Source organism: Anas platyrhynchos, chromosome 2, assembly GCF_047663525.1.
Source record: "Anas platyrhynchos isolate ZD024472 breed Pekin duck chromosome 2, IASCAAS_PekinDuck_T2T, whole genome shotgun sequence".
Taxonomy (NCBI): Eukaryota; Metazoa; Chordata; class Aves; order Anseriformes; family Anatidae; genus Anas; species Anas platyrhynchos.
In genome coordinates, this window is record NC_092588.1 from 92,495,708 (window position 1) to 92,517,284 (window position 21,577).

The window sequence follows — 21,577 nt, forward strand, 5'->3', positions numbered from 1 at the left end:
TCTTGAAGAAATATCAAATAAGGTCCTAGATGGAAACAACGCTGGGAAGGGAGGAAGAGGGGGATCATGTGCCCCATTTTAAGTGGCTTATCTGCTCCCACCCAAAATCTGCTGCAGTCTTCACCCCCTCCCCTCCCCCTCCCTCCCGCCGCCCCCTTTCAGCAGCTTGGCTCAGCAGTGCGGACGCTGTCAGCTTTCACCAGCAAAAATAATAATTAAAATCACCCTCCCCACACCTTCACCAAAGCTGTTCTCGGGAGGTCGGGGATCGCTTTTTTCCCCCGTGATTTTGGGTCGGGGGGAGATGGGGAGCGCGTAACGAGGAGTTGGAGGGTTATGAACGAGCCTCCTCCTCATTAGTGCCGGCCGGCTGCTTTGTCTCTCTGCTCCTGGCTGGGGACGGGGGGTGGGTAGAGGCGGTGGTGCGATGGAGGAACATGATGCCGCACAGCCCGACAGGCAGGGACAGACAGACAGCCGCGGTGCCTCTGAGGAGAGGGGTGGGCAGGGAGGAGAGGGGACGAGGCAGGGCGAGCGGGCGCAATGGCGGTGGGGTGCGGGGCCGCTCCGAGGTGGCCGCTTGCGCGGCCGAGGCAGGGCGAGCCGGAGCGGCGGTGGTGGCGCTGAGAGGAGCCGGCGAGAAGCGACACGAGAGGCGCCGCCGTCTGCGGGCCGGGGCGCACCACACTGCGTGGGCGGGGAGAGAGAGAAAGAGAGAGAGAGAAAGGGAGAGGAAGAGACTCGCAGGCAGGCAGTACGGCGGGGCAGCGCGGCGCATAAAGGACGGGGGACAGGCAGAGCAGCGGGCGACCGGTAGGGACTCCAGTCAGGCACGAAGGGACCGGGACAGGGATAGGCAGGGCGAGGCAAGCCGGCCCGGCCCCGGTCGGACAGCAGCAGCAGTAGTAGTACCAGCGGGAGCATCGCGGCGGATCTCCTCCCGCGGCGGAGGCGGAGGCAGAGACCATGTCTTGCAGGAAGACAGGCGCTGCGCTGTAGCAGCAGCGTGCCCTCCGCCACATAAACAAACCGGCCAGCAGCTGCCCCATATAAAAAACAAACAAACAAATAACCCGACCCGCCAAGACGCTGGGGGCACAGCCCGTTTTCAGGCAAGGTAACAAAAGGAAAAAAAAAAAAAAAAAAAAAGGAGAAAAAAAGCGCAAAGCAATCTGTAGACATTTGTGTGGTGTGCTGTTCTTTGTTGTTGCGATTTTATATTATATTTTTATTATTTTTCCTTGTAGCATGTGTTTCGTGTCATTTCGTCGTCCGTTCTCTTCTCCCCCCTCCCCCCCCCCCGTGCTCTGTTTTAATTGTGGAGGTTAGGGAAGTTGGGGGGGAGGGCTGTGCATGGGGGGCAGCATCCCAGCTCCGAGCTGTGGCGTCTGGAGGAGGAGGAGGAGGAGGAGGAGGAGGAGGAGGAGGAGGGAGGGGAAAAACCCTGCTAATTAAAAAATAAACCCTGCATCTCAGCGATACAGCGGGGGAAGATGAGCTTGGGGCCGAAGCTGGAGCCAGATTTCTCAGCAGCGGGGTAGGTGGTGCGGGTGCCCGGGGAGCTGAGGGGGGTCAAGGGGAGCCAAGGGGACCCCTGTTGCCCCCAGGTTTTGGGCACCCAGGGCTCGGCCGGTGCCGTCGCCCCCCGGCTGGAGACGGGTGATGGTGAAGGGGGGGGGGACACGGCCGCAGGAGGGGGATCGCTGCCTTCCAGAGGGGTATTTTGGTCGAAACGATTCCAAGTGTCAAAGGGAAGGTAACAAAAGGCAAACTTTCCCTCGCCGGTTTGTGAACGACGTCGAGGAATCGGCTCTGAGACCTTTGCGAGAGGGGCAGAGGGAGACTGGCATGTTCTGCTTGCATTGTTCTTGCGGGTGGTGATTTGAGGGTAAAGGGTTTACATGGTGCTTCGGTGGCATCTATCTTCTTGTTCTCGCATGCAGTGAAGGAGAGGTACAGTCGCGTTGTTAGACAGCCTAGTAGTCTGTATTAATTAAATATAACGCTACTCTGTCTAGTGTGATTTTACGTCCTTGTATGCGCATTTCAGCCATATCGTTTGTGGAGCTAATGACATGCTCATCCAGCACAGCCATTGTGCAGTCCAGTTTAATTATTGTTATTTTCCTGCATTCATTTACCGCCTCAGCCAGAGGGGGGAACATACTCACATTCAGGGATCGTTTTTGTGTGCTAGGTGTGTCTTAGCACCACTGCTCATCCTCCTATCTTTGCGCTTCCAGGTGTGTGCAGTTCTGTTTCAGTTCATCCCACTGCTGTTGTGTCATATTCAGGTAAACGTGCTGAGAAATGAAACAAAGGAATTAGCGAGCAGCACAGGTGTTCATGGCTCACCTGTTCGACTTCTCTACCACAGCCATTAGCTAGATATATGTATGTCTGGTGTGTTTTCTTCTAAACCTTCCCCAGAATGGCATATCTAAGATTTAGGCAAGTACAGAGCATTGAAACTGAAAGTTACAGGGAGGGGAAAATTCCTGTAAAGTGACCTGTAACTTTTCAGTCACATAATCTTAACTGCATGCTGGCTTCTTGTTTTAGCAGTCTTCATCATGAATTGAGGCAAGTCTGTGTGCACAATTAGGCTTGTAAATTGGTAATCTTGCACAGGCTTTGCCTCTCAGTTCCCAGCTGGGCATGGTTACCTTGAGATTTGAGGTACCAGCACAGTTGGAGCATGCTCTGGCAGGGAGATCATGTGTGTTCTATTTTTAATACTATTTAATGAAGATGCTTCTCACTGCAATATACCAAGCATAATGGAAGGGCAGAGTGATGATTGGTTATGGATACTGGAAAAGGGAAAAATGCGAAGGTAAAAATGGAAATTTAATGAAAGAAAATGTTGTGTGGAAAGCTAAGTGATTAGCTCTTTTTAAGTCAAACTGTTTTGGGGTGTCTGAAATTATCTTAATTTCTCTAAGAAGCTGTATGGAAAAACTGTAGGTAGAAAATGACTGCTGGTTTTTGTTGTTGATGAATCTGATTGTATTAAGGTAAATGTAAGTTGAATTCTGTTTTACTTCCATTTTGATGTTGAAAAGTCTTACAATAGAGTAGCATTAAGGAACATTTTCAAATTTTTTTTTCCTTTTCTTACGATTATAGTGCTAACCCATTTTAATGGTTACTATGTATATTCTTATTGGTAACTTTCTGAAGCAGGTGTTCAGAGTTTTCATTCTTGTATGTAATACTCACAGAATGCAAGCAGCTGTAAACCACTTGTGATAGATGTGTAAGAGCAAATACCTCTAGATAACTACAGCGTATACCATTACACAAGATGTGTGCAGACAGCTCTCAAAAACTACCTTGTTTAGATTCACAAATCTGTAGCCAGAAATATGTTTACTAGCCGTTAGCAATAATCCTTGTGTGCAGAATCATATACAGAAACTTGCCATGATTAAAGATACTGTCTACGAAAGAACGGTATTTTCTCTCTACTGCCTATATTTTTGTAGGATGGTGGTCTAAGAAATGTTTCAGTACCCCTCCTGCAAAACCCTTCTTTGGGCAATCGTTTCTTCTTGCTGTTTGTTAGCCCTTCTGACTGTCTTGGGACTGAGTGTGCAAGTGAAGGTTGCTCAAATGAGTGTTTACTACACCATATTTTTGGAGGAAAAATTGCATGAGAGGGATACAAGAAACAGAATTTTAATGTGGGTGTAATGATAGCTCATGGAGAGATGTAAGGACAGCAACTTTTAAACTTTATCCAGCTGGGGTAACACTGTGGGCCAAATAATGTTTTCCTGATGGTGCCGCTTTTCCTGTGTGCTTTATTGGAGTTTTTTCCATTATTACAGCAAACTGGGCTTGGCGTAATAAATCACTGTTACCAAGTAGAATTTCTGGGAGTAGGTAAAAGAAATCAAAGAAATTTCAAAATCGATTGTGCCCTTGACTTCCTCACAGGTTATGATTTTAACAATTAACTTAAAACTTAGAATAAATGTAGGGTGGGAAGTATGCTATTTCTAGGACTTGTTTACAGTCTTTCCTTCCTTGTTTAGGCATCACTCTTGCTATAGTTGGTGGGAGCTTTAAATTTGGAAGTGTGTCCAGAGTTTGGTTCAATGGTTTTTATCAGTGCTAAAGAAAGACCTAGGAACAAATCTTCAGCAGCTGTAAATTGATGTAGTTCCATTGGATTTAAGAACAGTATAGATTTACACTAGCTGATGATATGTCTCTCTACTTATAACATACAGGATCCATAACGGGCATTGAGTAGTATCATCAATTTTGATGGCATTAATTTCAGAGTAGGAAAATGATTTTGGCAGACTGGTGAATCCCTGATTACAGGGACTACTCATAAATGAATGTCTTGATCCAGTGAGTGCTTCCAGCTCAATTTATTTGCTCAATTGTAAAGAGAAATGGTAACCTACACAATTATTTAAAGGGAAAGCTATTTTTGTTAAGTAATCTCTTTTTCAAAAACATCATTAAGGATTGGTCAGTTGAGAAGTAATGTAACTACAGCACAATAAACTTGCAAAACCCGTTTGTCCACTGCTCATTCATTTATAAGATTTGAAGGTCTATTAATGTTCTCAGCAGGTAGTAAGTCACGCAAATTGACACTTTTTCTTCTAGAAGACTGAAACCTTCATTAAATGAGTAGTTAAGGAATACGTGGCAAAAACTGTGTACATTTCAGTGGAAAAGATTTGATACTGAAGACTTAAAAGTGCTGTGTATGAACGTCTTTGTATCTATATGGAAACATGCGTTTTTAGGGCACGTGCTGTTTTGATGACAAACTGCAATCCAGGTAAGTAGAATTTTCCCCATTTTAAGGCTGGGTAAATGGAATTGCAGAGAGATTATGCAGACCATGTAAGGTCACTCATCTAGCTTTTTACAGTGCGTGTAAATGAGACCCTTTCCAGTCCTTAGTCTTATGCCAGTCTTATCTCTGGAGGATAAGACTTCTGTTTAGTTGTTGGGTTTACTTGGGAATTTTTGGGTCTTATACATGAAATCGTGACTTTCAGGAAACATTAAGCATTTAAATTTATTTATATCTAACGTTTAATACAAATACTACACTTTAACATAATTCAGTGATAAGCCCTTTTAGCAAGGAAATACCTTTAGGACAAGTGAAAGGACTGTCTCGTGCTTGGTCATGATTTCTATTTGAATTACTGAGCATGCCTATAAACTCAGGTGGACATACTGCTTACTGTTAATGGACCAGATACATTTTCTGGGGGATACTTATTTAAGGGGACTTAGAATCCACCGTAATAACAGCCACTGTAGCTTGTGTGAGTATGCCAGTGTGTATACACACAATTCATTAGGAAAAAAAAAAAAAGAGTATTATCCAATTACAAAATTTGTTATTCATCAAGAAACAAATAATAAAATCTGTGATGGGTTCATGCCAAGTAAGTTCTTGTTCGTCAATGAAGTCCCAAACCACATGGTTACAGGACTTCAGAGCTAAACTGCTCATCATTTTCTTGCATTTCTGAAGTAACTTCAGTTTAAGACTCTATGTTACCACATATGGTGGTTATACAATAGGTAAACTAGGTTTCAGGTAATTCATTATTTTATTTTTTAAGTTTCCTTGGGTAAAGGAAACATAGGGAAAACAGGAGTAGACAAAATCTATTTTACAGGAGTGAGTTCATAAGGGTTATTTAGATTTAATTGCAGTTGTGGTAAATGTGAAAAATTCTAGACAATCCAGTAGCTGTGGGTTTTTCTGTTAGTGCTGAAGAAGCTACAAAGTGTAAGAGAGTGATAATGTCATACAGTATGACATAACTATGCCTTCTGGATTTCAGCTAGGCAGTGACAGCTGGGAATTCGAAATTTATGATTTGGATATCCAATGACTTTCTGAAGCAGAGGGTGTAGAGTATTTTCTGGTCACTGGTATTATGTGGAGGCAGCCAGCTTGTTCACGTAGCATATGTTGAAGTATGTAAGGTAAGAAGTGCATTTCTATAACTGAAAGAATATGTTATCCACAGAGAAACTGGGATGCTTTTCTGCTATTTTTCTCCAAATCTGATGTCTGCTTTTGGTCTTTTCAGGCCGGGAGCCTTAGTTAACAAGAAGGGTACCATACAAAAAGTAATATGAAAAATATTCTTGTATTTTAATACTTTCTAGTGTATTTCCCATTTACTCTTAGGCAATAGTATGATTTATTTATGAGCTGTTTACACAGCACCTGTGTTAAAATTATAGAAGCTTAGGAACATCTTCCAATTGAGCAAGCTGTCTGTTCCTACACAGATACCTTAAAGCTTTTGAGTCAAAAGTTGGCTTAAATGGTCATCAGAAGAAAGTTCAAGAATGATTGGCAATAAAAAAACAAAACCTATTCCCCCACTGCTAAATACAGGTTTTATTTTTCAGTCTGTCTTCTGTTTGCAGTCTATAGTAAAACATGAATATATACCAATCAGATGCTTTCAGGCTTCTGTTTCATCCCAATTTTAATGGCTGCACAGCAGTGATTTTTACAGAGTTCATAAAATGATCTGAGCCAGTTCTATATTCTAGGGATTGAATTTAGTTATTAGCTGTTCAGGAATGCTTTTGATAATTTTGTCATTAATTAATCCTGTTGCAGTATTTTTATTGCCTTGTGACTGGAAGTCTCCCTGTGCCTCCAGTTCAGAAAGCATTTTGTAAATTTTCTTTATGCTCTTGAATGAGAGAATCAGTTTGCGGTGCTTTTCTTTGCAGGAAGTACAAGCATCTCAGTTTTGGTGACTTGCGGTGCCTGCAGCGCCTCTTTGGATATAGCACTTTATTGACTCTGAAGAAAGTTATCACAGTCTTCCCGAGCAAAGAGGGATGGCAAGGCTTTGCAGTTTATCTACATTAGCTTAATTCAACTGAACTGATTAGAAGCATATTATAAATACAATTTAATTGTTGTATAGTTTCATGTTCCATGCTAATTAAGATTGAATTCAGCAGGAAGTTTTACTGGGGAGCAGCCTTCAGTGTTGATGCTGTGATGTGGGAGGTACAGCACGATGAACTTCTGGAGGACGTGCCTGCTTTGTGCTTTTTGGGCTTTTATACCATTGGACGTGATCTGAATGCCTTCAGTTTCACGAACATAAATTGTGGTGGTCAAAGCTAAACTTTAAGGTTTCTCTGTGTGCAAGCAAGTGTTCCATTTCTAAGTACATTGCCATAGGCATAACATTTAGAATCATTTGAACGAGCTTGTTTAATGTATTATAAAGTATTTGTCATGGAGTCAGAAATGTTTATGATGTCATAAAATCTTTAGGAGAAAGGCATCAAATATATTGGTCCGCTCTAGAGGCTTACTGCAGATTTTAATGTAAGCCAAGGAAATGTCTGATAGCTCTATAATTTGTGTACTTTATAAGCCATGAAATCGGAATTGAGGAGGTCTGACTTCTGTGATTTTGGGTTTTGTTCTGTTAATGAAAATTCAGAACTTTCCCCTACTAATGAAAAAGGAAATTGTGAGCACAGATCTGAAAGAAAAGCATAACGAGTGACTTAAGGGGTCTTTAAGTACCTTATTTCATAACACACTAACACAAGGAAAGTGATAACCATTTCTGATTTGGGTATGATTATAGGGAAGCTTTAATTCATGCAAGACAAGTTTAACTAAATTGGAAAGTGCTCTCTATCTACCAGCTTTATGTATCTGAATATGCCTTTCTACTACAATACAGAAATTGCTTCTGTATGTAAGCAGCAAAATGGAGCAGTCTCTAGTGACAAGAACTGTAGCAAGCAGCACAAGAATCCTGTTAGATACTGAAAAGACAATGAATTATTGCTGATGGATAATGTAGTTTTTATTTAACCTGTGCACTGATGAAAATGACAGCACTGGAAAGAAGTCCTTGAATGACCTGCTTCTTGAAGTAACCACTTCAGAACTGAAGGCTGAGATAGGGGTGTGATGGGGTAAGAGACCTAACAGAGGATTAGCAGCAGCAGTATTGTTTGAAATGTGAAAGTGGGTAATGGGACATTAGAAATAGAAGGACAGCAAAGGACAGGAGAATTTTCAGGAGATATTCTCTGAAGATTAAGTGCCTGAAAATTTGGAGAGGAAAAATACATACAGCTGTAGCCTCTTTTCAGTATGACTTTCTTCTTGATTTTGTGTGTGTATATACATAAAAGATAAATCTCTCTCCTTATGCATGTGGTGTGCGCGCCTTTTCTTTGCGTGGGGTGTCAGGACACAGTGGGTACTCCACTGCAATCCCATTTGATCTCTTCAAATCTGAGATTGCAGAACTGTAAATTCTGTGATTCTGTGTGTATTTTGCTGCTGCTGAATTGCTCCGCTCTGCCACCTGGCAGAAGAGAAAGGAAGATCACTAAATTGTTACCAAGGAGGAGGCAGGGCAGCTACACAACGCGTGCTAGGACAATGCTTCTTGGCCTGGCTTAATGTCAGTGCACATAGCTGGTGGGCAAGTCCTGGCAGTGCCGGGGAGGTGGTCTCTCTGACAGTAGCCAAGCAGCCTGCGAAAACAAATTGGTGTATATCATTAAAAGTGCTTGCCCCTACATGCCAGTAGCCTTATAAATTAGTATTTACTGAAATAGCATAAAGGCCCGGTGACTACTTTTTTTTTTTTTTGCAAAGGGCTTTTACATTCATGGCAGCAGAACTGGTAGCAAAGAGTGGATTGTGAGATGCAGATGGTAATGCAGCATTTTGGCCGTATGTGGTTTTGCTACCAGTAACAGTACAGCTGTAGTCACTGGGCTGCAGTTTCTGCAGATACCTTGTCCACTCATTCGTTTGTCGTGATCATTTCCGCAATGCGGAAGAAGATGCGACAAGCACCTACCTCTTTCAAAGCCTATGCATTTCTTTGTTTTTGTTATTCCTGAGGGTGTTTTTTTTTTCCATGAAGGAGAACAGAGAACATAATTTGTACTCACTAAGGCTAATTATGATTTTTCGTCTACAGATGATTTCTTAGAGAGCTGTATGTTCAAAGAATTGCTGATAATTCTTTTCTTTATTGCAATAATATTGCAGTAATGTCCAGATTATGAAAGTCAAAATGTAAACTTCTTTGGCATCTCTTTCAGTTTGTTTAATAGCTTATACCTCTGTCATGTCTTTTATTAATGTTGTTAGGTACTTTTAAATCCTTGTATAACAAAACTGCTTCAACATAAGAGTTTCACAAAACAAGAAGGGGAAAATATCAGTGGTACCTTAAAACATTTTACTGATTAAATAGCAGAATTTCAAACTATGGAAAATGAAATCAGTGCCAGTTACTTCAGTCCTTTGAGAGAAATTGCAGTAATACCCGATCAATTTGCACATAAAATCACAGCAGACTACACATTTCAAATTGAATGGTGTACTAAGAACAAATTTTGTGGCATGGGAGTATGTTTTTTTTTTTTTTTTTTTTAGATTCACACTGGCTGAAGATCATAACCAAGGAAGAGCACAACTAATCCAGGTACTTCTGATTGCAGTTAAGTGTTCCCTTGGAATGTAGCCTTTACTATCTACATACAGTAGTTGGAATGAGGCTGGCATGTGATGGCCTAACACACAAGTGCTCTTTAGAATATCAGCTGTGTTATACAAGTGGTTTCAATGTCTATCCAGACAGGTGACTTCAATAAAAGGAATTAGCACAGGTCCTCACATGCAGACATGTGATGGACAGGTGATTTCGATAAAAGGAATTCCAGTGTTCTGTTTTTGACCTCTGCTGGTTTATTGCTGGGCCAGTAATTTAAGGCGCTATAGTTAAATGTTGTAAAATTGAGATAATTTCAAGTAGCCCTACAACACAAGTGGAGGAGAAAAGAAATACAGAGGGCATCTAATGTTATATTCCTCTGGCAACAGCAGAGTAGGAAATAAAGCATGCTGAAGTTATGACTTACTGCATCCTTAAGTATAACACATAAACATGGGATCTGCATTAAAACCAGCCTGCAGCCCAGACTTAAAAATTACTGAAAGGGAAGTTAAATGTTAGAGGAAGTTGCTGCTATCCTAATATAAACTTCTTTTTCTTTGCATTCCTATTTCAAGCTAGCATTTATGTCTCTGCCTTTTTCCTGGTCCCTTTCATGTGTGAGACAACTGTTCTGTTTCTTATATCGTCTGACCATTCTTTCTACTGGGCCTTCACTTTTGTAAGTGCCCTGTGTGTGCTTTCCATTGTTAAACTGCCCAGACATTCCTTGTTTTGCCATGTTAGCTTACACGTCTTAGCTTTTGTTTCTTACCTCTGCCCACATCGATTGTACGCCTGTATTTGAAATGACTGAAAACTTTGATTTATTCAGCATAGATGTGTGCTTTTTAAAATAATTCTGTAGGTATTTGGACAGTTTATACTCAAACCCATTCTTTAAAGTATGTTGCAATTATTGAAGCTATGGTGGTTTCCAGATCTCTTGGACTTTGTTCTGTGTATCTCCTAAGGAAAGAGTACCAAAACAGTCCTGACTGCATATGTAAAATAAGGTTTTGTGATGAGTTCTAGAAGACCTTTATGCTTTTGGACCTCTTCATGTATTAGCTCATATCAGTGTATCTAGGACCCTTTGGGTCTGTGTTCAAATTCCATAGCTCTGTAGAAACATATGTTTGCTGCGGGAAAATGTTGTGTCCTGAGCTTGCCATCTATTTATGTAGAGATCATTTTTGTATTAATAATATTACAATAAATGTCATGGTTTTTCAGTTGCTCAGAAAATAAAATGTAATGGAAAAGCCACAGAACTAAATGCTTCTGACTGTGTTTATTGTCAAAGACTTCTTACGTGTTGTCTCTCTGACTTTTCAGATAGACTGCTGTCTGGGGTGCGGGCAGAAGACCCAACACGTAGCACAGCACCTCATGTTGCATTGGATGCAGTTTACTGTATTAGCATCTTATGCAATGAAAAGAGAAAAATGGATGTAGATTTATTTGTATGTAATCTGTACACTTGTTGAATCAGCTTGGAAACTGCACCAAAACCTGAAGGCTCTATAGTCTTGTAATTTTAATTATAATTGTGTAGCCATGTATCACATTTAAAGTAGAGGAGACTGATTATAAAGATAGAGTAAGACATCTAACTGTCTGCATTTTGAGGACCTGTGCTAAATACCTAATGCATTTATAGACTCTCCTTGTAAAGACAGGGAAATAAAAATGATATAACTTGCTACTGGTATCTGAATGTTGAGGATTATTTTTCCTGGAAACAGTCTTTTTTTTTTTTTATATACATTTTGTTTCCCATTTTAAACAGCATTGGTGAGACATATGAGGAGAAATGCCTGCATTCAGTTGCTAATTACGGATTTAATTATTTTTTTTTCAGTAACTGACATTAGTGTCTAGTTCACTAGTTGCCCACTGTACTCTGTGAGTTTATTATGAAAGCAACAATTGTAGTATTCCAAAATGTATTCCAAATGTATTCCAAAATGAGGGTAGGAAGGCTCTGCAGGAGGATTTGGATAGGCTGCACCGATGGGCTGAGGTCAACTGTATGAAGTTCAACAAGGCCAAGTGCCGGGTCCTGCATCTGGGGCGCAATAACCCCAAGCAGAACTACGGGCTGGGAGAGGAATGGTTGGAGAGCTGCCAGGCAGAGAAGGACCTGGGAGTGATGGTGGACAGTCGGCTGAATATGAGCCAGCAGTGTGCTCAGGTGGCCAAGAAGGCCAACAGCATCCTGGCTTGTATCAGAAACACTGTGACCAGCAGGGCTAGGGAGGTGATCGTCCCCCTGTACTCGGCTCTGGTGAGGCCGCACCTCGAGTGCTGTGTTCAGTTTTGTGCCCCTCGCTACAAGAAGGACATCGAGGTGCTTGAGCGGGTCCAAAGAAGGGCAACGAAGCTGGTGAGGGGCCTGGAGAGCAAGTCCTATGAGGAGCGGCTGAAGGAGCTGGGCTTGTTCAGCCTAGAGAAGAGGAGGCTCAGGGGTGACCTTATTGCTATGTATAAGTACATTAAAGGAGGCTGTAGCGAGGTGGGGGTTGGCCTGTTCTCCCATGTGCCTGGTGACAGGACGAGGGGGAATGGGCTAAAGTTACGCCAGGGGAGTTTTAGGTTAGATGTTAGGAAGAATTTCTTTACTGAAAGGGTTGTTAGACATTGGAACAGGCTGCCCAGGGAGGTGGTGGAGTCACCATCCCTGGAAGTCTTCAAAAGACGTTTAGATGTAGAGCTTCGGGATATGGTTTAGTGGGTACTGTTAGTGTTGGGTTAGAGGTTGGATTCGATCTTGAGGTCTCCTCCAACCTAGAGATTCTGTGTGTGATTCTGTGTAATCAAGTAATATGTAAAGATAGTGTATAGTATTTACGAACAGATTTTCTTTTATGGGTTAATCTTCAGACTGGTGGCCAGTCAGTTCAGTCATCCCTCCAATACCATTGAATTGAAGAATTTTCTCACTAGTTATCCTGAAATTTTATGCTGTGGAGTCACTCTGTGTTTTAGTGGGATGTCATACTAACAAATCATTTATTCCATAGATAATGGTGCCAAAGTACTGAATGACAACTGAACTATTGACTTTAGCTGTTTCCTGAAGAGATAATTTGTGATATTTTTTTAAAGCACATGTGTAAACGTCTATTGTTGCATGAAACAGAAGACCTGGAATACAGTGAGGGTTTTTTTTTTTTTAACATAGCCTAGAGTTAAGTTGGCTGAAGAAAAGCTCTCAGTTTCGCTAATGCAACACTTATATTTCTGAGTAAAACTAAAGTTGGGATGTTTCACAAATGACTGCATTACCCGTCTGCTGCTAAATTGCCTTTCCAAGCCAGAGTATTGGAGTGTGTTATTTACATAGAACAACTAGGCTACATTTGGAAAGAGAAAGGTGAAATGCTTGTTTTCAGCTTTGTGGAAAATTTGGAAAATGGAATAGGTGAGCCCCTATCTTGTGATAAGGGAAGCTGCTATAAAAATAAGGTTTCCTGGTGGGTTGCAATACACAAAGCAGACTGCAGATGCAAAATGTAGTCTTCATGATCCCCATTCTGTTGCTCATTAGTGTTCCCTGAATGAAAATTGTTGAGAAGATGGCTGACAAGATGCAAACAACTTAACATGAGAAGGATGATGCTGGGCTAATACTGATACTGTGAATAAGGACGTAGCTCTCTAGGAAAGCTGCTTCCGTTGATGCGTGGCTGTAAAGTGCAGGGGGAAGGCTGCCAGTGGTAATGGGTCAGTGGAGGCCTGTTCTTTGCCCTGCATGAGCTACAGTCATAAAATGCATGTTTGCTTCAAGAAACAGAAGGAGACCCTTTTATAAATTGGCTAACTATTCTACTGAGTGTCTGTTCCCTGAGTCCATAGCAGTAAAAGAGGACAGCTGCCTTTTAAAGAGTATCCTGTGGTACAGACAATGATATACCGTGACATTTTTATCCTGGAAGGGGACAGATCTTCAGTGCTTCCAAATGCCTGTCTGAGGTTGCTGTTTGGATCATGTAGGGTTATTCTTCTCCCGTGGAAGCTTTTTAAATACTTATATCTTAACAAGGTGCTCGGCAAAGGGTGGGGATAACTACAAATAGTGCCAGTTGGAGACCTGTATGTATACCGTATCAATATTGTAACATACACAAAAAAAAAAAAAAAAAAAAGATTTTCCAGAAAAAGCATTTTTCCAAAAAGCAGAGCCTGTTTCTTGGGTGTATTGTGAGTGAGCAACATGAAAGAGTTTCAAGAGGGGAATGGTCTACCATGAGACAGTAACTTGGAGAAAGATACCCTAGCAATAGCAATCCCTAATCAATTTTTTTATGTTATGTTTTTCCTCTTAACATTCTCCTACACAGAATTTCCCTTTCTCACACTCAACTTCAAAAAGTGTGGTGTCTTCATGGAAGGAAGATAGGCAACCAGCCAAATTTGATCACTGACATTTTTTAAACAAGGATACAAGGATTAAATTGGGAAGTAAGGAGAGGAAGGGAAAAAAAAAAAAAAGAAAAGAATTGTTTTCAAACAAAAATGCACTTCCACCATCATTTGCGCTCTACAATGAAAAGGATGCCATATTTATGTCTGTATGTTACGTAGGTGTTTGTACTATGTGGTAGGCAGTGAGGATAAAACCTATGCTATTTATACCTATGGTACAAATTAATATTCTCAGACTTAGGAACATGCTGGGAGTGAATTCTAACTCAGGTAATGAAAGCAGTCATAGACTGAAATTGAACTGATTATCCTTACTGATTGATTGCCTTGTTTGGTTTGCACTGGTGCTCTACAGCATCTTTTAATAAAGTATGCAGCTGCTGTGCCCATGCCTCTTCAGGATACCCCAGAGAAGTAGTACTCCTGTGAAACTGAAAGATAAGAGGCTGCTTTCAGAAGTGTAGATGCGGCTAATCAGAGGTGTAGAAATATGAAGGGTAGCATTCTGCTTTCAATGTTGCATTTGTTGTAAATAACTAAAATACCATCATAGTACTATTTAGATGCTGACATGACTACCTGTTTTTCCCTTATTTATTGTCAGTGCTGTAGTGTGGTCTTGCGTGATGCCTTTTTCTCAGTTCATTTCTCTTCTTCAGGAAATAAATCTGAGCCGTTATTATAAATTGCTTGTAAGCGTTTTTCAGTCTAATTAGATTTATAATGAAACAGATCTTGTAGACAGAATTTTACATGAATAAATGTCTTTATTGGTCTTTCACTTTCTTACCTATGATCTTGTACTAGTTGTTTCTAAAATGGTTTGATACAGAGGCTACAGTTAATTGCAGTATGCTTCAGAGGGTCATACAAAAGAAGCACATAAATTTGTTTTCTGATTCTTATCACTAATGGTAAAACTGCTGAACTTTTAGATTTCGTACATGCCTTATGTTCTGATGAATAGTCATAAAAATATTTCTAAGTTTACTTAGCTTTATCAGTGGCTGCTTTTCAGTTTTATGCACATGTTCATGTTCTTCCACCAATATTTCTGTGTGTAAAGAGGGCACTGGAGAGTGGAAAGTACTGGAGAATTAGGGCTGTGTACCTGGGGAAGGGGATTTTTCTAACCTTTCAATTTTTGTTTTGACCAACTTCACTGCTCGTTTAACCTCTGTATTCTTCAGTGTCCTCATCCTGAAGGAAATGCCCATTTTCAGTACTTGTTCCCTGAATGTATTTTCCCCTCTTAATCAGAGATTATGGCATTTTTGAGTGTTTTATAATAAAGAGGCACTACGGGAATATAAGTATGACCACTCTTGTGTTAATTTTAGGTACAATCAAGTTAATGGTATTTTTCACAAGTTAGCTTGGTCGCAGTTACTATTTGTGTGTAGTCCTTCAATCAAATGTGAAGATGTTCGCTAAGTAGATGCAGCTGTTATCTTTGCTGTCAGTGTCAGGTATTATTGCCTTTGTTTAGTCACTTTTTTTTTCCCCCATAGTGCAAGCTATAATGTGTTTCTGGTAGTTTTAAAGGAGGGTAATGCTAGAGAACTTGAACAAGATGTACAGAATTTGAAAAACAAAGTTAACATGGCTATGACTGTATTTTTAAACATATGTAAAAACTTAAGAATTCTAGCACCTGAAGCAAAGCTTAAAAGTGATAGGTTTTTTTCAACTGGATTATTTTATACTTTATATGTAGATATATGCGGTTACGTATAACAGGAGTTCAGGGTTAGACCTGGTCAGGATAGTGGATAGTTTTTTAAACAATGTGTTTTAATCTGATGATTCATGCAATTAAATAGAACGCATTTGCAAATGCCAATTTTAAGCGTTGCACAGCTTTCACTGAAGTAGGTAGATTTTTTGTTTCGTAGGACAGTGTTTAATGGACTAAATGGTTCAAGGGGGGGGGGTTTATGATAAGGTTGCTAAGTAGATATCACCAGTTTTATTATAGGTTTGAGTTACATGCCTTTAATCTTCAGTTTTTGTAGAGAGTTTATGCAAGGACATTCCCTCTTTAATTTAAAACAACAACAAAAAATAATTGTTTTTAATTCCCTATGCTAGTTTCCATTCAGTGTCTCAAAAATACTATTTTTCCATACAAAGCTGTGGTTCTAAAATAATTATGTTATTTAAAATGTCTCCATTGTTTATTTATCCTTCTGACTATCAGAGTGTAAATATTTTCCCAAACAGCTTTTCAATCTGTATCATGAAAATGTATGATATTACAGTGATTGTACAGGTATACATAAGAAATTAGTTGCCTCTTTCATCTCTGCTTGGATTTTGTAATTTATATATCAAGTCTCTTACTTTGAGTGAGAAACAAAGGTCTAATTCAATGGGGTTTTCTTAGTGGTTGACAAATAGAGACAACTTAAAACATCTTAACATTGTCTGGTTTCCTGGGCTTGGCATACGCGTGAAGTTCTGGCTTTTGCCTTTAAAGGTTCCACCGATTTTTGTGGCATCACAGTTTCGTCCTTGGACATGGTCTTGCATCTTCCTGCAGCTTCCCTACTGAGTTAAGTGCTTTGTTGTGTTACTGACTTGCTGCTGATTTCAGCAGCTTCTGAAATAGCTATAAGTGGTTCTGGATAAAAATGTATTTCTGCTTTGTCCTAATTAAAGTTCTTAGAAGTTTTCATATTACCGTTCTATGCCAGTAGACTGGAAGCTAGCAAATGTTGTGCCAATTTTCAAGAAGGGTAAGAAATAAGGCCCTGGAAATTACAGGCCTGTCAGTCTCACATCAGTGCCTAGTACAATTATGGAGAAGTTGATTCTTGAAGTTATTGAAGCTATTGTTTCTAGGAGACAGTGCAGTCATTGGTCCCAGCCAATGTGGGTTCACAAGGGGGTTGGTCCTGCCTAACAAATTTGATTTCCTTTTATGATAAGATCACCCATCTAGTTGAACAAGGGAAACCAGCTAATGTGGTCTTTTTGGACTTCAGCAAGGCTTTTGACAGTTTCCCATAGGATCCTACTAGACAAAATGTCCAGTATACAACGTAACAAAAACATACGATGGGTGAGCAATTGGCTGACAGGCAGGGCTCAAAGGGTTGTGGTAAATGGTGCCACATCAGGCCGGCAGATGGTCACTAGTGGTGTCCCCCAAGGCTCCATTTTAGGGCCAGTCCTCTTCAATGTTTTTATAAATGATTTGCGTGTAGGACTAGAAGGTGTTTTGAGCAAATTTGCTGACGACACCATACTTGGAGGAGTTGTGGACTCGGATGAGGGTGGTAAGGCCTTGCAGAGAGACCTGGACAGATTGCTGGGCAATCACTAACTGCATGAGGTTTAAAAAGAGCAAATGCTGGGTCCTGCACCTGGGATGGGGCAACCCTGGCTGTATGTACAGACTGAGTGACGAGATGCTGGAGAGCAGCCCTGCAGAGAGGGATCTTGGGTTGTGGTTGATAGCAAGTTGAATACGAGACAGCAGTGTGCCCTGGCAGCCAGGAGGGCCAACTGTATCCTGGGATGCATCAAGCACAGCATTGCTAGTCAGTCGAGGGAAGGGATTGTCCCGCTCTACTCTGTGCTGGTGCTTCCTCACCTTGAGTACTGTGTTCAGATTTGGGCACCACAGTACAAGAAGGACATTACACTGTTGGAGAGTGTCCAGAGGAGGTCAACGAAGATGGTGAAGGGCCTATAGAGGGGAAGATGTATGAGGAGCAGCTGAGGTCACTTGGCCTGTTCTGCCTGGAGAAGAGGAGGCTGAGGGGGGACCTCATTGCGGTCTACAACTTCCTCATGAGGGGGAGTGGAGAGGCAGGTGACCTATTCTCTGTAAACACCAGTGATAGGACCTGTGGGAACAGCGTTAAGCTGAGGCAGGGGAAGTTTAGGCTGGACATCAGGAAGAGGTTCTTCACCAAGAGGGTGGTTGCACACTGGAACAGGCTCCACAGTGTGGTAGTCACTGCACCATGCCTGTCTGAATTTAAGAAGCGATTGGACTGTGCGCTTAGTCACATGGTCTAAACTTTTGGGTAGACCTGTGCGGTGCCAGGAGTTGGACTTGATGATCCTTATGTAATTTTAAGCTTTTTTTTTTTTTTTTTTTAAGTCTTTGAATTACTGCTGTAAATTCATCTTGGGTAGTTGTTATGACAGTTGTGCAGCAACAGGTACCCTCCATTGTTTCTGTTTGCACCTTCCCTGTTTTCTTGTTTATGCAAGGTGGTACCAGTCATGGATGTGGGAGAAGTGTTCTGATTGCTTTTCCCATCTTGTTTTTCACATAAAAGCAGAGTTTAATTTAAAACAGGAGTAATCTTTTTTTTTCTTTTCCTGCTGCTCTGGTGCCTTTCCTGGTCACCAAGTTTTCTCTTGTGATTGGAAATGTTACTGTTTCCCACTTGCTGCAGCTAGCTCCAGCCAGTCTCCTCTTCTTTTCAGTAACATCCTGTTTCTCTGAAGTCCTTTGAATTTGATGATATTTTTGATACCTGACGTTACCCATGTGCCACACTGCTGTGAATCAGGCAGTAGCACCCCAGTGCCTATGTGTCTTCCCTCTGCACACAAGAGTGGCTTTCCTGGTGCAAAGTCCTTGGTTCGGTTTTGTAATGGCTTCTTATATGGCTGAAAATGTGTAATGTATTTAAAATGTTGCACAAGACAGATCGCTAGTGGCATGAAGTCCAGGTTTAGTAATAAAATAAGCCTGGGGCAGCAGTAAAACATTAATGTATTTAGCATTAAGTAAGTTTTTGAAAGGTCAGATGGAAACTTTTTATATCAGCCAGTAGAGCCAAAAGACGGTGTTTCCCTACTGTGAAGAGGCATGAATTGAGTTGTGGACTGTTGCCTTGTGTTTTTGAGTGTCTGATGAGAATGTATATCTGCTGTATGAACAAGTAGGACACTTGCGTTTGGTAACTTTGTATGTAGAGTGAGGCAGAAGCCTCAATTATCTTTCATGTATGTCGCTATTTAGTCTGCATGTATGTTTTGTTAGGACTTAACGTTGCAGAAAACTTACCTATGGTCTGCTAAAGCAGCTGTGAATCTTATAGTGTTAATTATGGGAGTGCGTCAGTTACAGGGTGTCACTACTTATTTGTCCACAGTAGGTTGACACTCAGCTGACTGTGGCTTCCCCAGAACCCTTTAATTGCAGATATCTCTGCAGTCCTTGTTTGGTGATACTATTACTTTGTTTTACTCATGCCCAGGTTTTATTTTCATATAAACATACACCATAGACTACAACTAAATTTTTGCATTCATTGTGGCTGTGAGCTGTAAAATAGAGCTAAGGTAGAGTGAAGACATAAAACAGATTAGGCTAAATTTAAGCAAGTAAACTAATGGCCTTTGGGGTTCTTAAAAATCACATGCATCAACCAATTACGTATATGTATAATATCGTGTCTGGGGGAAAAATGTTTAGTTATTCTAATATCTCCATTCTTAACAACAAAACAAAACCATTTGGCTATTTTCTTTGTTGTTTTTTTTTTGTTTTGTTTTAAAGATGGCCAGTCAAAGGCTCTGAAGTATCACATAAATATTCAGTGATTTAACAAAGTACAGACACTAAGAAGTGAATGAAATCTTTCAAGAAAGCGTTTCAGGGGAGAGTCTTACTGCTGTTACAAGAGCAAGTCTTATGGTATATCCTTGGGATCAGACTTTTTCAAAAAGATGTTTCCCAAGAGACAGTCTACAGATGAAAAGACAGCTGATTCCTCCAGGGGATTCTATAGGAACTGAATGTACCAAGAAAACAAAACTGTAGTCGTTGTAAAGCTTTTTACCGTCTCTGATTCACATCTGGAACCAATAGTCTATAGTATAGGAACAAGCCCAGAATCAATGCAAAAAAAGCTCCAACCTGAGGTATTCTCCTGGGAGGTAATTTTGAGTTTGGACCGTTCTCAAAGAAGTGTTTGGCAGAGGAACTAAAGACCACTGAAATAAGTTTTATGTTGTGTCTCTTGAAACAGAAATAAATTTAACATACTTAAATTGCCCCTTCAGACCTCAGGCTCTATATTAGTATGTAATTCTTTTTTTTTTTTTTTTTTTTTGCTTTTTCCTTTGTTCTCCCACCACCCTATCTGAGTTGCCAGAGATTCCAGCTAGGTATGCGAAGTTCTTTCTTGTATGATACTGGTTCACATACCTGGATTAATACAAATATTTAACAAATTATGTCAACAAACCTTTTTCATAAGAGATTATAAAAAGTGAAGAAGTGATTTTAAAAGAAAATTATATGGATGTTTTTACTTCTGGAAAATTTGAAAAAGTCATTTAAATGCTTTGCCATGTTTTTAGGTAGGTTATATCCACAGTTTTGTCAGGTTGCTTACACAGACTGCATGAGCTTTGAGTTCCGTAGAAGAAAGAGTATTTTCAGTATAGAAAAAGGTAAGCTGATCTAGAGGCCCCTAATAGGGAGTATAGTACTTGGATGGAATTACAGCTCGAAGCCACATGTGGTTATGGTGTGGAAGGTTGGAGCAGTAGCGTTGCCAATCCCAACTTCAGTTCAGTTGCAATACTGCTAATTCTGCTGTGGCAAGGAGTCAGTGCAGTCTGATATCTGAATCAATTGTTACAAGATATTAAATGTTCACATACTGAGAAAATTACTTCCACTGAAATTGAAAAAGTTTGCTCCAATCCTATTGCATTTGAACTTTTGGCAACCCAAAGAAAATGACTATCCAGAAGTTAAAGGCTTGAGAGACCTTTCGTATAGCACAGAGGATAACAATAAGGCATCTGATGATGAGAGAAAAGGAAGGGATAGCCTGTAGAGGAGGTCTTTTAGAGCAGTGGTACGTGCACCGCCAGTGGTTTGCAACCCATCTCTCAATGCTGCATGAGTGATGCTTGGACGGCCAAGTGTTTTGTCCTTCTACTGTAGCCTATTAGTTGTTATATTGCCAGTAGTGGTTTTCCCCAAAAATATAAAAACTGCCTGCTTTCATTATGTCTGTTCAGTCTGAGGCTTTATTCTTCAGTAGTTTTTGTAGACAAGTCCTTTGAGGAGTGGGAAAGCCTTAAATTGTTTTAGAAGACTGATTCTAGCCTCTCTAATTGACTATGTGGAAGAGTTATTTTTTACAGTTGTGCCTAGACTTTGCAGCCAAGATCAAAGGTTTATTAAACTCTTCCTTTTACAGTCCCATACACTGGAAAAAAGGGTCCATTGCGTTGAACAAACATAGGTGGGAGGCAGATGAAGAAAGAGCAGCAGAAATTCATATTCATGCAGCCAAACAGCATGGGAGGCAGATGCATTTGTAGCATTTTATTTTTATTAAGGTAAGTCACATTCTTTTGAACAGTGAGCAGGAAAGCATTTCTCACTGACTGCATGTCTTCAAATTGATGCCTTTATTATGACAGCGTTGAACTTAAAGTAGTTAGTGATTTGGGGAAAGTTACAGGAATAAGGACACCTTTGAAAATTATTTTACTTTTTCTTTCCTTTTGTAGTTTTCCCCTCTGAAGCAAAGGATAATATGAAAAAAAAATACAGCTTGTAGTGTAATCAGTCTGAAATAATTATTTAAGTTTTGCGTAATATACTTGCTACCCAGTATTGCTGATAATCTTAGCTCTATCTATCC

The 21,577-nt window shown here is 40.6% G+C and overlaps 1 protein-coding gene across 48 annotated transcripts in view; it reads left to right on the forward strand.

Annotated features, from left to right (window-relative positions):
* Window positions 1-21,577, forward strand: part of ARPP21 (cAMP regulated phosphoprotein 21) — a 203,904-nt gene that overhangs the window by 59,584 nt on the left and 122,743 nt on the right. For 24 of the 48 annotated variants that reach the window (XM_072033133.1, XM_072033134.1, XM_072033124.1 and 21 more), the window contains 2 exons: window positions 9,452-9,500; window positions 21,128-21,269. The exons of 4 other annotated variants lie outside the window; for them this stretch is intronic. The gene's annotated coding sequence lies outside the window, so the exon portion shown is untranslated. Of the gene's footprint in view, window positions 1-502; window positions 1,118-1,408; window positions 1,538-2,270; window positions 2,295-2,692; window positions 2,837-9,451; window positions 9,516-21,127; window positions 21,270-21,577 lie in introns of those variants that run through there. 20 more of the 48 variants (XM_072033108.1, XM_038173549.2, XM_072033118.1 and 17 more) reach the window with 15 other exon arrangements.